A 15,549-nucleotide genomic window follows, 5' to 3' on the forward strand; every position below is an offset into this window, starting at 1 on the left:
GTTCTCGTTTAGGTTTTACTTACATACACAGATATAACACCATTGGTGTTTTTTAGTTTCTAATGGAAGGCTTTTATTTGGTTCTATGAATAGTCATTTTGTTTCCAGTGCCTTCCCAGCAATTCATCATTTGCTCTGTTTATCCAAAATTTCTAAGCAAAGATAGCTCCAAGAAATGATAGAATACACCAGACATTTAAAATTGGATTGGTCTTGCCTAGCTCTGATGACCTAGAGAGCTATAAAAACTTTAAGGTTCCTGGCCAAAAATAAAAGACGACTTACAAGTTCTGAACAGAGATAGTACAGTATTTAGTTATTTAGAAAAGTAAAGAGGAAAAATATTTAAATGGTATTTATTTCCAAGGTAATTCAGTTCAATCAACAATTTGAGTTGGTTTCAGCTCTTTTTTCCTTAGGGTAATGAGGAAAATCTTTTACATGGATGCAAAGTTTTAATGTTCAGGAAATATTGGCTTTGCCCTTAAGGAAATTGTATTGGCTGAGATTTCTCTCAAACTAGTTTAGTTGTGTTTACCATTATTAAAATTAAGTGACAGTCACTTGGATTAAGTAGCAATAAAAAGCATAAGACTTTCTAGTGATTTTTGATGCCAAGCTTTTTATCACTGTTGGGCCTTCATGTGTGTACTTAAAAAAAAATGTGCAAGCATTGCACTGGTTTAAAGATTCTAGTGGTGAAAGTTACCTAACCAGTTATCCTTACCGTATCTAGAAACCAATCTTGGAAATGTGTGATGACACTCTTTTAAAATAGTTGAAAGAAGTTATCATGTGCTTGTTCTTATGTCCTTGTTTTTTGTTGTATAGAATTTAAGTGAAAGGAAATTATCTTCATTCAGAATTTTCAAAACTCATAATTGCATTTGCCATTTTTTAAATGATGGGGAGAAAAGTTAATTATCTTACTTTGATACATTTGGCATAGGACCTATCACATTTTTTATGCTTTTGGTCACAATTCTGTCACTAGAATACTAGCAATTAGAAATGTGCAAGGAGTAACCTAACCACTTTAATACATTGGTTTGAAGTGTTGCAAGCAGTGATAACTAGACACCAAATCACGTAGTGTTTTAATTTGTGACATGTTAGTGATATGCCTTTCTGCAGTATTAGCAAACAGAACCCCTGATTTTTACATTTTTGTCTGTATTTAAACATTTCATTAAACATTAACTTGTGTTCTTAGCATAAATGCATACACTGATAGAAACTTACTTTGCATCATATTATAGGTAGAATGTTCCTTTATTTTAATTTTACTTCAATAAAGGGTAGACAAATAATTTGAAAGTATCGGAAGATGAAAATACTAGAAGTGTGAAATTATTTAAAACTCTGGAAGTAACTCCATATAGTATTTAATTGATAAAAATGCATTCATTATTTAAGCTATTGCATTCTTACCAGAGCAGTTCCTTTTGTCCTGAGAGTTTAGTTGCTTCATTAAATTTATTTGCCATTTTTCACTCATGAAATATTATAGTTTAAGGAGCCACACATTTAGGGTTGTTTGGGGGTTAGGGGATGTTTTGTAAATTTAAAAAGGAGAAGTCATCTTTTTAATTTGAAAAAGTACTTTTTAAATAAACACTGTATTTCGTGGGATATAAGGTGCCATTGATTGTAAGAAACACCATTCAGAAGTAGACAGTGTTTCTAATATGACATGCTAGTGATTATAGATACATTCCTAATTCAGAGATAAATGTGAAGTTTCTTAGTATCAAATAAATACAGTATTATTGAAATGGACTTTCAGTTTAGTGAGAGTATATGAACATTACTGTTACTCAGTTAATTTGAATAAATTTTCTACCAGTCTCAACTTTTTTTTTTTTTTTTTGAGATGGAGTCTCGCTCTGTCACCCAGGCTGGAGCGCGGTGCTGTGATCTCCGCTTACTGTAAGCTCTGCCTCCCGGGTTCTGGCCATTCTCCTGCCTCAGCCTTCCAAGTAGCTGGGACTACAGGCACCTGCCACCATGCCCCGGCTAATTTTTTTTGTATTTTTAGTAGAGACGGAGTTCACCATGTTGGTCAGGATGGTCTCGATCTCCTGACCTCGTGATCCACCCGCCTCGGTCTCCCAAAGTGCTGGGATTACAGGTGTGAGCTACCGCACCCAGCCCAGTCGAAACTTTGATACACACACACACACACACACACACCCCTCACCCCAAGTGATTTAGAGAATATTTTGTTTTTCCTCACTATTATATCTTACATATATATATAAAAGATATCTATTAAGTTTTCTGTTCTTTATATATATATATATATATATATATATATAAGCTATCTAACATAAATATATATCCAACATAATATATATTTGTTAGATGGGCACAACCTGTAATGAACAAGAAGATTCTAATATTAAAACTTCGTTATACCTTATGTGCCTTCATCATCATTACTTTATTGGGTGCTATATTAATAAAATACTTGGCTTTTAACTTACAAAGAAAACTTTAACATATTTCTCTTTAAAAATATCTTACATAATATATAGAAAGGCAAGTATCTTTATATTCATTTTTAAGTTAGGCAAAATAAAGGTCTAAATTATTTGAAGTGGTCATACTATGGTGTGGCACAGAATTATAAATCTTTAATATTGTTCATGCTGTCGTTTTATATATGATATCTTTTAAACTGACAAATTGTAGACACTGAAAATTTGTTACATCTGAAGAAAAATATTAGTATAATTTTTAATGGAAGGTTTAAAAAAGAGAGATGTCTTGATATCCAGCGAAACTTTCTAAAACTAGAACATTTTAAAATTAAGAACCCAGATTGTTTTCTTTTGGTGGAAAGGCGTACTTTAAATACGGGCACATAAATATTGAAAGCAATTTGAGATGTCCTCTCTCTGTGGTCCTCAGGCAGGAAATATATAACAGAATCACCTGTGGAGCTCTCTGAAAATATTTTGGTGGGGGGATGGGGAGTAGAGGATGATCACCACAGACTTACTAATTCAGGATCTCCTGAGGGTGATAAATATATATATATAAAATAAATGCATACACGCACCTTCCTGTGTATATATGGTTTTTTAAATCCCCACATACCACCATTTTAGATATATTAAAATATATACGTCTTTATTATACTGTGCACTTGAGATTCTTAACATTTTTTAAAATCCAGATATTTTAGTTACATGAAAGTATGTTTAGTGTTTCAACAAAGCATACAGTTAACTGGCAGTTGGTGTTGGAGGATGAATCAAAAGTAGAGAAGTCAGTTATCACAGCTTAAATTTAAGCATTAATCTAAAGATGAGTTATAGCAAGAAAGGGATGGAAGGAAGCATATGAGATGGTTTTGTAGGGAAGTATTTTTTTGTTATGCAAGTGAAACTTTTTAATGGAATACCTCAAGGAAAATTTACTTGATACATGTAATTAAATGTTTTGATTATAGAAAGAATCTCTTTGGAACAATATTTTAAGTGTTCAGGGTCTAGAAGTAATGTTATTAGTAAGACTACTTAGATGTGCATGTCAAAACTAATGCAAATCAGTGATTTATTTGGGCATGAGCTTTGCTTAGGCATTTTTCATCCCCTCCACTTAAGTTCCTCCTTTTTCATCAGGCTCTTTTGCTCCCATATATACACTTAGAATGACTCGGGCTTCTTCTTGTCAAGTTTATTCACAATACAGAACAAATATTCTAATTAATTTATAAAATATATATTGTATATCAAGGGATGGAATTGTGCTAATGGGCTAATTTCATATTGTATGGAAGACGTTAGACGCTTCAGTTATTGAGAGTGTTTTTGCATGGAGCTCAATAGATAGTTCAAGTATATTGTATTTGAACAGCAGTGGTGGAAATACAGCACCTGGTCGTCCTGTGTTGTTTGTTCCCTACCCTCTCCCGCCACTTCCATCCCCACCCCTGTGGGCAGCTATCATTGTTTTGTTTTATTTTTCTGCCTTTCTCAGAATTAGCCTCCAAATCCTTCTCATAGAGCACTCCAGGCTCCTTTTTGACCCCATCATTCCAGGCAAGGACTATCAATTGGATTTGTTGTTTGCATTGAAAGTCATTTGCTGCCCCTTCACTCAGTGATTATTTCTGACATCATTTCTAGCATTTAATTACCTCAAGTCTATGAAATAAGCTTTCTGTTCTGTAAATGACCAGCTGAGGAAGAAAACTAAGAGGAATGGAAAGACTTAACATTATTGGAACACTTTTTAAAATAGCACAAATTTTATTGCCCTTGGGTTTTTAAAACTGCCTTTAACAACAGCTAGATGTCTGGCTTTGGACAAGTTACTGAGCCTCTAAACATGATTTCTTATTAGCTAATTCATTATTAAAGATAATATTAGCTAATACTAAATGCACACATGCTATGTGACAGGAACTGAAATAATTGTATTACCTGCACAATATGATCCTTATGACAATCCTGTAAGGTAGTTATTACTTCACTGTTTTTCTGAAAAGAAACCCAAGTCACAGATTTAAGTTACTTTGCAGACTCACAGTTTTTTAAGTATTGTAGTGAAGATTTAAACACTGTGTACCAGATTCAAAAATTAGTGTGTACCATCTGATAAAGTGCCTGACGTGATAGAGGCTCACCAGATATTAGGCAGTGTATATGCAGAAAAACATAACCCAACCAGCTGTATGTTTACAGCCACAATTAACCACCAAATTGTTTTCATTGTTACAAACATAGATGGGGCTATCTCCTTTTCCTATAGCTAATTACTTAAGTTTGATTTCTTAGATCTCCCTTCTTTCTTTTTCATTTTTCTTTTTCTGTTTCTTTTTTGTTTTCTTTCTTGAGATGGGATCTCGCTCTGTCATCCAGGCTGGAGTGCAGTGGTGCAATCATCTCTCACTGCAGCCTTGAACTCTTCTGCAGCCTTGAACTCTTCCCAGGCTCAAGTGATCCCTTCTGCCTCTGCCTCTGCCTCTGCCTCCGCCTCCCAACATGCTGGGATTATAGGCATGAGCCCCTATAGGCACCTGGTCCCTATTTTCATGATAGTTTTTTTTTTTTCCCCTTAAAGTTATACCATGGCATAATATTTTTAAATTTCTTAATAACTGGCTATTTTGGAGGCAGGCATTTATGTTAAGATTTCTTTTTGAATACACTTTTTTCCTGCAAATTAAATAAAATTTAACACTCATATCTTTTAAAATGCTTGGTAAAGCAGAGCCAGTGATTGCTTACAAATCTATATTTTAGGATTTGGTTTTGGCAGCTTCTTTCCAAAATTTAACATTTATACACTGCATGTATAACTGAAACTTAGTACCATTTTCTTGTGCATAAAACTCCTATTTTAGGAATATTCCATGGCTTGAATTAAACAAAATGTGTCATTTTTACACATAGTAAGCATTTAGTGTTAGTGTTTATTCACCACTTACATTCATATGAAGAGTTTAGAAACAAGTCTTTGTCTTTGGTGGCAGTGGATAATTTACAGTTCTTTTACCTTATTAGAATATATAACCTGATTTTGTTTTATTTTTTTTTTCAAGTCTTCTATTCAAGTCACTAAACTTTATCTTCATACAAGGTTTAATCCACAGCATGTCATGATGCTGGCCTTTGATAACTTTTTTCAAGAGTCCTTGGACAGATGACTCTTGACCATTGTGGCCATATTCTTACCTAATCCCCACATTGGAGAATGTGTTTATCAAGTTTATGAGTTATATTTCTACTAATCTTCGTAAAAGTAATTATCTTGCTTATTACATGAAATAAATGTTCTTGCACATGAACAAGCATTTTTTAATAACGAGTCTTTATTACTGAACTAAGTTTATACGTTAGCAAGGGTTTCAGTAAAATTTATTGAATATTTTAATTACAGCCCTCTGTTTTCATACATTTTGGCTAGCGAAATAGTCTGTTACCATAGGTTTAATGCACTCTCTACAAGGAGAGAGGGTTTTGAGGGTGGAGAGACTTGAACCTGTAATGTGGCAAGCATTCTATAAAATATATTTCAGAAATACCCTATTTGGTAGGCTTTGTTATCTTTTCTTTACAAGTAAAGAGGCGAATTCAAAAGATGCCTATGGTTGGTTACACAGCTTTTGATTTGCATAGGTATTTGAATCCAGGTTTTGCTGACTTCAGTGCTTTACCGTAAAAGATGCTTTTTTAGAATGGTAGATTTTAAGAGATGGTGTGTGTAATTAGTTTCCTGGGCCTCCTCCAACAACATAGAAAAAACTGGGTAACTTAACACAACATTTATTCTCTCACAATTCCAGAGGCCAGAAGTCCAAAATCAAGGTGCCAGCAGGGTGATGCTCTATGAAGGCTCTAGAGGAGAATCCTTCCTTCCTTCTTCCAGACTTGGGGCATTTCTCAGCAATCCTTGGTGTTCTTGGCTTGTAGATGCATCACTCCAGTATCTGCCTCCATCACCCTGCAGCTGCCTTTCCTCGTATGTTTTTGCTTCATCTTACCTCTGTGCATGTCTGTGTTCGAGTGTTCCTTTGCTTATGAGGACATCAGTTATATTCGTTTAGGAGCCTACCCTATTCCAATGTGGTCTCATCTTAATTACATCTACCATGACCTTATTTCCAAATAAGGTTACATTTTCAGACATGGTAGTTAAGATTTTAACAGATATTTTGGGGGTGAGAGGACACAATTCAGTTGATAACAACCTGTGACAAAATTGGGTAAATTGACAAACATCTTAAACACACAACACAGTGGAAGAGGCAGGCACACTGTAGAGTGATGAAATGCATCTTTCTAGAAATTCCATTTTAAAATTATTTTGTGTTACGAAATTTAAATACCTAATACATATATTACCATTAAACAGGATAGTCAGCACTACCTAATTTTTTAGCTGAATTTGTAATGTCCATACGTCTATGTTTCTTTAGTAATACTTGAACTAAAGGAATTTGCAAAGAAAACCCAATAATATTAGTATTACATTAAAAAACTAGTTACTGTGGATTTTTCTTCCATCCAGAAATAATACTGACTTTTAAAGGTGGAGTTTTTAGACTTCAGTAAACATAGCTACCCTGAAAATGTGCAGTAAGTTGTATCTTTTCACTTCTGTATGTTAGTGCTTTGAAAGAATGGGCAATGTTAGCAGTTTGTTTTGTCTGCTTATTAAAATTTTCTCCCTAGTGTGATGTGGCTATCATTTTGCCATTTCAGTGTCATATTAGAAATGGTTGTTTTATTTACCAAATAAATTAACCAATTTGTTCAATATTTTATATATTAGAAGGTTAATACTTTTTTACATTTTCTCACAGTTTATCTAGCAAAATTCATTTGATTAAGTAAAAAACAGCTTTGGGTCTGACTGAAATCCAACTTATGTAAGTATATAGGTCCTTACTAAGTAGGTGCCTTTTAACAAGGACCCCATAAGGTTTTTTTTTTTGTTTTGTTTTGTTTTTTTTTTTTGAGATGGTCTCGCTCCGTCACCCAGGCTGGAGTGCAGTGGTGCGATCTTGGTTCACTGCAGCCTCCGCCTCCTGGGTTCAAGCAATTCTGCCTCAGCCTCCCAAGTAGCGGGGACTACAGGCACGCGCCACCCAGCCCTGCTAATTTTTGTATTTTTAGTAGAGACGAAGTTTCACCATATGGCCAGGCTGGTCTCGACCTCCTGACTTTGTGATCCGCCCACCTCAGCCCCTCAAAGTGCTGGGATTATAGGTGTGAGCCACCGCGTCCGGCCCCCTATAACTTATATAGAAATCTGAATGGAGGATTCTGTTTTTTGTTTTGTTTTGTTTTTGAAGAGCACCAAAGCAATTAAAACACTGCTTGGCACATGGTACTATGTAGGTATTCACTGTTGCTTTGTCAATAATGGCTATTGGAGACTGGGACATCTAAGTGTTGTAGATTAATTGCAACCAGTTAAGGAATTAGGTATGCAAATTTGAGTATACAACCCAAAGTTTGGGGAAAAATGGAGTTGTATAGTTCTATCTCCAAAGCCTCAACTTTTTGAGCTCTATTTGTGTTTCTGGTCCTTAGTACCAACCTTTCAACACAGCTGTCTAATTCACTAGGCTATTGACCTGCTTCCTGTCATCTCAGGTGGTGGGTCTATCACGGAGAGATGACTGTGATGTAATTTCAGGAAAAATGATTAGAAAGTTTTCCTTCCTTTTGTTAATTGTCTAAATATGTTGAGATAGTAATAATTTACTGGTTAAGAAGTGTAGCTGATTTTCTTACTCAATTAAGTAGGAAAGTTTTAAGAGTAGATTTTTTCCGTGGGACTTGAAAGAGGCCGATTCTTTTGAAATGGAAAAAAGAGTTAGTTTCCCATGAAAATATTCATGATAAAGAAGTTATCACTGAAATAAATTAACCATTTCCTTAAATTGTGTCTGACTCAGTCCCTTGTATGAAACACCATATTTAGACAGTTTTTAAAGGTTGTTATACTTCTCCATATGATACAGAGAATTTGCAAAGCATGTTTAGAGCCATTTTATCCCAAAGTCTGTCAAAATTTGAGACCTTAAAAGAGGTATCTATTTGGGGAGAGAAATGAACTTATTTAACTAGCACTGATAGCAAAATCTGTGCAGTTATGAAATGTAGGGATTCTAGATATGTATATTCTAATACTGGAATCTAGTCATTCGTAATAGACGGTTTAGGAAAACACTAGGGATCTTGGCCCCAGTAGGAACCACAGAGCCCCAACGATGATACTTATCTGTACTTTTAAATGTAAAGCAGTCATTTAATTTCTTGTCAGAGCTTAAAAACATAACAGGTGGACTTTTTCGGGGATAATATTGTTGCCCTCACATTTCACTTAATAGTAAGGGTGTGTGTGTTAATGGATGAAGGAGAAATTCTGATGTAGGGGAGGGTTCATTATAAGTTATGGAAATAAAGACACTAGGTTTTTTGTCCCAACCAACCTCTTTAGCTATGTTAGTATTCTAGTTATCCAATGACTGTAAACAAGAGTATGACCTTAGTATTTTTCTAAGCCAGCAAGCATCAGATGGAAGTGATTTTAAGAGGATATGTAGGAATCGTATTGCCATATCTTGCATAGTCATGATACCTACATTCATATAATTGAATGAGGCTAACACTTTGTAGTTAGTCATTAAGTCCTTTCCGGTATTTTGTGGGTATTTTTGTTTTTGCTTTTCCAGAGGAATACTTTGCCACTTTTCCCTTTGTTCTAAGCAGTTACGATTGCTCTTCATTCCTTTTTGTGGCTTCAAGTGGCTGGTGACCTGGTGGAAAAAGAAAGTAATTATGGAACACTGCCTTTTGTCTAGTTGTTTGTAAAATACCTACCTAGGCACACTGAACAAGAGCATCTATTACAGCTGGGAATGGGTGAGCAGGGTTTTTTGTTTGTTTGTTTTTTTGAGATGGAGTCTCACACTGTTGCCCAGGCTGGAGTGCAGTGGCATGATCTTGGCTCACTGCAACCTCCGCCTCCCAGGTTCAAGAGATTCTCATGCCTCAGCCTCTTGAGTAGCTGGGATTACAAGCATGCACCACCACGCCCAGCTAATTTTTGTATTTTTTGTAGAGACAGAGTTTCAGCATGTTGGCCAGACTCGTCTCGAACTCCAGACCTCAAGCGATCTGCCTACCTTGGTGTCCCAAAGTGCTGGGATTACAGGTGTGAACCACCATGCCTGGCCTGAGCCAGGTTAATTTTTCATGATAAGGACTTTTAATTGCTCAACGAGTAATCTGACTTTACTTTTGTTTCTCCCTTGGCTATTTACATTTTTAGCTTAACATTTCAAATTAGTTTCTAATATTCTAATACAGCTCATAGTTGGAAATACATGTGTCTGTAGACACATACACATATATGCATGCGTGCATATGCGTGTTCTGTACCTTATCCTTAACCTTCAAGGAAGCCGTGTAGATTTTCTTTTGATCTTTTTTTTATTACGGTGCCTTGAGTATTCTCTCAGGAATTAGACAACTTAAAACCAGTATCATCTTTCTCTACGTAAGTCTCACATCTGTTTACCAAATTCTCAGCATTTAGGTTGTTTTTTTTTTAACTTATATATGCATGCATTTTATTCTGAATGTATGCCCGTGTCATAAGTTTTGTTACATAAGTTTCTTCTGGGATGTCTTTTTTTTCTGTGCAGCCACGGAACAATTGTGGTTTAGGAATAATTTCTTTCCTGCGAGGATCATCTCCATGTAGCTGAGGGATCTTACATACAAATTAATCTGACCGTGAGCTCTGAAAGGACAGTGGCTGGCACATCTTGGGTGTTTCATTCACCTGGGTGTGCTCAGTGACTGGAGAATTTACATCTAAACCCTTGAGTTCAGCGTTATTCCCTGTGTATTTAAACATGTGCAGGAAGAATTAACATTTTTTGGGGGCCACCAGCCCTGTGTCTAGCCCATTGTTTGGCCTGGGCACGCCTACCAACTCCACCCTGTAATGTCAAAATGGTACACATTGTTTCTGTAAAGTGACATCTTTCAGATAACTTGGTAATCTTTTTGTATATGCCTGCCTTTAATGGCCTGGGTGTTTTCACGAGTGTTCTTGAGTGAACATAACAACTTGAACCTCTTGATTTGCATGGTTTTGTGTCATTTTCCGGGTCAAAAGACTATCAAACCATTTTTACTTCAGTCCACTTACAGGGAGAGCAAGAACTAGATCGTTGAAGCCTGATACGTTTTCTCATCAGGAACAACTCAGTCTTCATTAGTATAATGACATCTGGGCGGGGTGGTGGCTCACGCCTGTAATCCCAGGACTTAGGGAGGCTGAAGTGGGCAGATCACTTGAGCTTACGAGTTTGAGACCAGCCTAGACAACATGATGAAACCCCGTCTCTACAAAAAATACAAAAATTAGCCAGTCGTGGTGTGCACCTGTAATCTCAACTACTCGGGAGGCTGAGGTGGGAGGATCACTTAAGCGCAGGAGGTTGAGGTTGCAGTGAGCCATGTTTGTGCACTGTAGCCTAGGCAACAGAGGGAGACCCTGTCTCAATAAATAAAATATAGAATAATGATATCTGTAAATTCTCCAGTAACCAGAGATTAGTACTAAATGTATACTCAATGTAGAGGAGAGTAAGCAAGAGAACCACCTATAATTTTCAAAGCAGTAATACTACTGAGAGCTGGCTAAAAAATACACTAGCCTTCAGTCATTTTTGAGTCATTGATTCATATTCTGATTGATTATAGCCTAACAGTGCTCTTTCAAATTAGTACCCAGTGCTCTTAGTTGCTTGGGTACTGTGGTTCATTTTGGGGATTTGCTTTATCTACTTTGTTTGGACCAGCTGCCAAAAGTTCATTGAGACTGTACAAGGCTTCCGAGAGAGCAGATGTACCCATGGCTGAGTGAAAAAGCAGTGGACAGGCATGTGTCCGCTATTGGCCTTCGACCTTTTTGAGTCAATGTTTCAAGCAAGGAGAAACCTTTCTTCTATTGTGCTTTTTTGTGACTTTTTAAAGCTATTTTATGGACTTACTATTGGATATGATGGTTTGTTAACCACTATTCTCAACTCCTTTGTATCATGCTGATGAATGCAAAGTGAAGTACTTTTTTTCAATGAGTCAGTGCGCATGTTCAGGATTGATTGATTCATGGGAATAAAAATAACGTTCCGCTAGTTGTATATTAAGAGTACATATAGGGCATGTTAAACAGAAGGTTTCTTGGGGTGATTTTTTTAAAAACCCAAAATCTTAAAAATCAAGTATTTATCTGGTTGGGGAATTAAGCCCAGGAAAGAAAGTATCCTAGAGAGGATACTCCTACCCATACAGCCTGATGCACACCCTTGGGCCCTCTTTAATATTACAACTTACTGAGTAAATGAGAATGCATAGCACTCTCAATGCCTTCGTGCCACCCTAATGATTGCTCTACCCTTCTGCTTTCAAAAGACAGTACAATCTGTAATTTACCTCTGTAACAGGACTATTAAGACCCTAACACCTTTGCTTCTGGCTTTCCCAAATCCTTCTGCTCTTAGTTTTCATCTGTAGTTAAGAATCTTTCAAGCTCCAAAAGACGGACTCACATACTTCCTTTCCCACCACTTGAACAACAGAAAAAACCGTGAGCCTGGGGAAAGTTAACATTGTAATGTCCATCAGTATTGGAACTTACCTTCTTGTGCTACCACACTCTGGTTTTTGTCTAGATCCTTGAAAATAAAACGTAAAAGGTGCACCAACATTTCTTTCCCTCTCCCAAGAGACAGATATGCTCTATCTTACAGCTGTGGCATATCCATTAATCTATCCCAGAACTCTACTGCTTAGCCAATGTTTTTCACATTTCTCCAGGCAGCCACTGTAAGTCACAGTTTTAGCATTAGATCTGAAACCTATTCTTCATTGCTGATCATGGAGCAATTTACCACATCAAATTGTATGCCTTTATTAACAGTCGTTAATGTTAGTTTGCAGTGTCCTTTTAGTTTGTACTGTACAATTTAGTACTTAGGATGATTTGTGAATTGTTACATGTTACTGCCCCTTGATTCACACCACATACCAATACCATTCTTTGTCTTCACTTGCCTTGAGATGCAAAAGTCACATCTTGCACAACTTAATCATTCACATGTTTGTGTTCCTGAGTTAGTATTTTTAAAGGAATATAGAAAACATTTATTAGCTCTAAATTTTATAGATGTCATAATGCCCTAATGATATTTTAGCCTTTTCACCTCTGTATAGGGAAAGGAATCCTTAATGGAGATGTTAAATGGAATAACTGCAACTTTTGCCAATTGTTTTAGTTTTGACCTTGTCAAAATTGTTTTAAATCATTGTTAAAAACATACTAATACATGGCCTTTAAACCCAGTTAATTTTTTTCAGATGTTAAAACTTTATTTTTTAAAAAATGTTAAAGGGGCAATTTATTTTTATTGAACTGCTTTGAAAGAAGAAATTTTATAAGGGAACAGAATTGAAGTCAGAAAAGGACTCATATATTTGTGTTATTTTCAAAAGAAAACAAAACTAGTGAGAACCCAGTACAAAGATTGTTTTAGAAAAGCACAAGCATTGTTTACCACCTTAATATATCCAGATTTTTTTTGAAATCAAGTTTTCGTGTTTATGAAATAATGGGCCCAGAGATGAATATCTAATGTGTTCCAAATGTATTAGACTAAAATATCCTGTGAACATGGAAATCAATGCATATGGCCTTTCTGACTTTTTAAAAAATTAGATCCATATTGTTAAGAAATGTTAAAAACAGCCTGGACACTGCAGCTCACGCCTGTAATCCTAACACTTTTGAGAGGCGGCCAAGGCAGGCAGATCATTTGAGGCCAAGAGTTCAAGACCAGGTTAGGCAACATAGTGAGACCCTGTCTACTAAAAGCAACTTTAAAATTAGCCAGGAGTGGTAGTGTGCACCTATAGTACCAGCTGTTTGGGAGGCTGAGGTGGGAGGATTGCTTGAGCACAGGAGTTCAAGGCTGCAGTGACCTGTGATGGCACCACTGGGTTCCAACCTGGGTGACAGAGCAAGACTCTGTCTCAAAACAATGAAATAAAACATAAAAACAGTCTCATAAATATTTTCACTTTGGAACTTGACCCAGTCAGTGAGTTCAAACCTAGTATTTTTAATTAATTGAAGTGTCTAGTGTAATAAAATCTGATTTGCTTAATGTTGGCTCTGAAGTAATTTGACTTAATAACTTGTAACAATAGATACAGAGTTGTTTTTCTGTCTGTAGCTTAAGATGTGAGCTGGGTATTGAAAGCCTTAGATTTGCTAACTATAATTGAATTATTTGTGTCTAGACTGCTCTTTGGCATGTTTCCAAATCATTTTTATTTCCTTTGGGAGAATAGAGACATAACAGCTGTAGAGATGACCATGATTGCTGTGTGAACATGATTGCCTTCAGTAAATGTGTTTGCCTACTTGGATATAGGCCTGCATATTATTTTTGGAGTCAGATTTTGGGTAAAGCTCATGGGCTTTTTCTAAATGCTCCCTATCTTAGACCATCAAATGAGGCATCAAGTGTGCAGGTCAGGTTGCAGTTAGAGATACATTTGAATGATATCACCCACATTGGTCTTTGGAATATGGAATCTTTTTTTTTTTTTTTTTGTCCTTTCATTAGTACATGTAGCAGATCTGAAAGAGAATTCAGCTTGAATTTTCTCTGTTTGGAAGATAATTGGTCATGTATCCAAAGCACTTCTCTTTTCATACTCAAGTTAACTTCAAATGGTTGTAGAGCCTCCAGGGTTTTTATTTAGCCATAGTGAAACTGATTATGACCAAAGTTGGCTTCTGTCTAATAGAAAATGTTATATTTTTGAAAATGTGCAGATTTTGAGGTTTATCACAGGTGAGAATCTGTCATATCTGAGATTGTTGTTTCAGCATATTTTAGAGTGATACTCATGTTGAGATGCATTAGCTCTCTTAAGGAAAATATTGCTAAGTGCAGATTCAGTTCTGTGAGCTGCACATAAAGGTGCTTCAGTCACTTTGTGATTGCAGGAAAAAGAACTTTCTAGGGCACGGTTTTATAGTTTTGTATCTTGGGAGGTTTTTGGTTTGTTATTGTTGTTTTTAATGATTCTGCTATCACCCAGTCTGTAGTGCAGTGGTACAATCATAGCTCGCTTCAGCCTTGAACTCCTGGGCTCAGTTGATCCTCCCACCTCAGCCTCCCAAGTAGCTGGGATTACAGTTGGGGGCCACTGTGCCGGCTGGGGGATATTTAAAGACATAAGTTTCTCTGCAGATCACTTTCCTTGTTAACAATGCTGACAAACACTAGGAGTTACTATCTTACATCTGGTCTCTTCACTTTTATGAGTGCCATGGAACTCATAAGTTGTATTGTGAGCAAGTGTATTTTCAACCTTCTCAGGAAACTTAAGATTGTTAAAACAGATTTTTAAGAAAAAGACTGTATTTCGAAGATAAGGTTGAAGGGAGATTCAGTTAGTTAGAACATCTTTGGATCTGTTGTTTCTTACAGTGTGCAGTAATTAAGCTTTCAGGACACAAGGTACAAATACTAGTTTTTCTGTATACCGAGCACAGATAATAATACAGACTCATCTCCAGCAGTATAGGAAAGTTCATGTGACAATTTTTCAAAGATGATGCCTAATTTTAAACACCAGATTATTTTTGTGTCTTAAAAATCAAAGTGTTGATTGTAATGGATAGGGTTTGGGGTAAATAAAATATAGAAGCCATCCTATTGAAGACTTTACACAATTATGATGAAATAGTATGCTCTGGTTAAAAAAGATACATTCAATTTCTAACCTTAAAACTCTTGTTTGGGCAAACAAAAAGGTGGGTCCTCTAAGGGTCAGAACACTTTTCAGGATGACCCTATTTCTTAAGTTGTTGGAAATAATATTTTGATAAGGTCCTTCAGTTCCTTCTTCATGCCTCAGGTTCCTTTTGTGTACTGTTTTCTGGAGAGCCCATAAAGGGACGAGGCATACACTTGCCTTTTAAGTCTAGGAGGAG

General features: G+C 36.2%; 1 protein-coding gene across 14 annotated transcripts in view; it reads left to right on the forward strand.

Annotated features, from left to right (window-relative positions):
* Positions 1–15,549, forward strand: part of SCAF8 (SR-related CTD associated factor 8) — a 227,423-nt gene that overhangs the window by 100,901 nt on the left and 110,973 nt on the right. The gene's annotated exons all lie outside the window — the stretch shown is intronic.

The sequence above is a fragment of the Macaca mulatta genome, chromosome 4, assembly GCF_049350105.2.
Source record: "Macaca mulatta isolate MMU2019108-1 chromosome 4, T2T-MMU8v2.0, whole genome shotgun sequence".
Taxonomy (NCBI): domain Eukaryota; kingdom Metazoa; phylum Chordata; class Mammalia; order Primates; family Cercopithecidae; genus Macaca; species Macaca mulatta.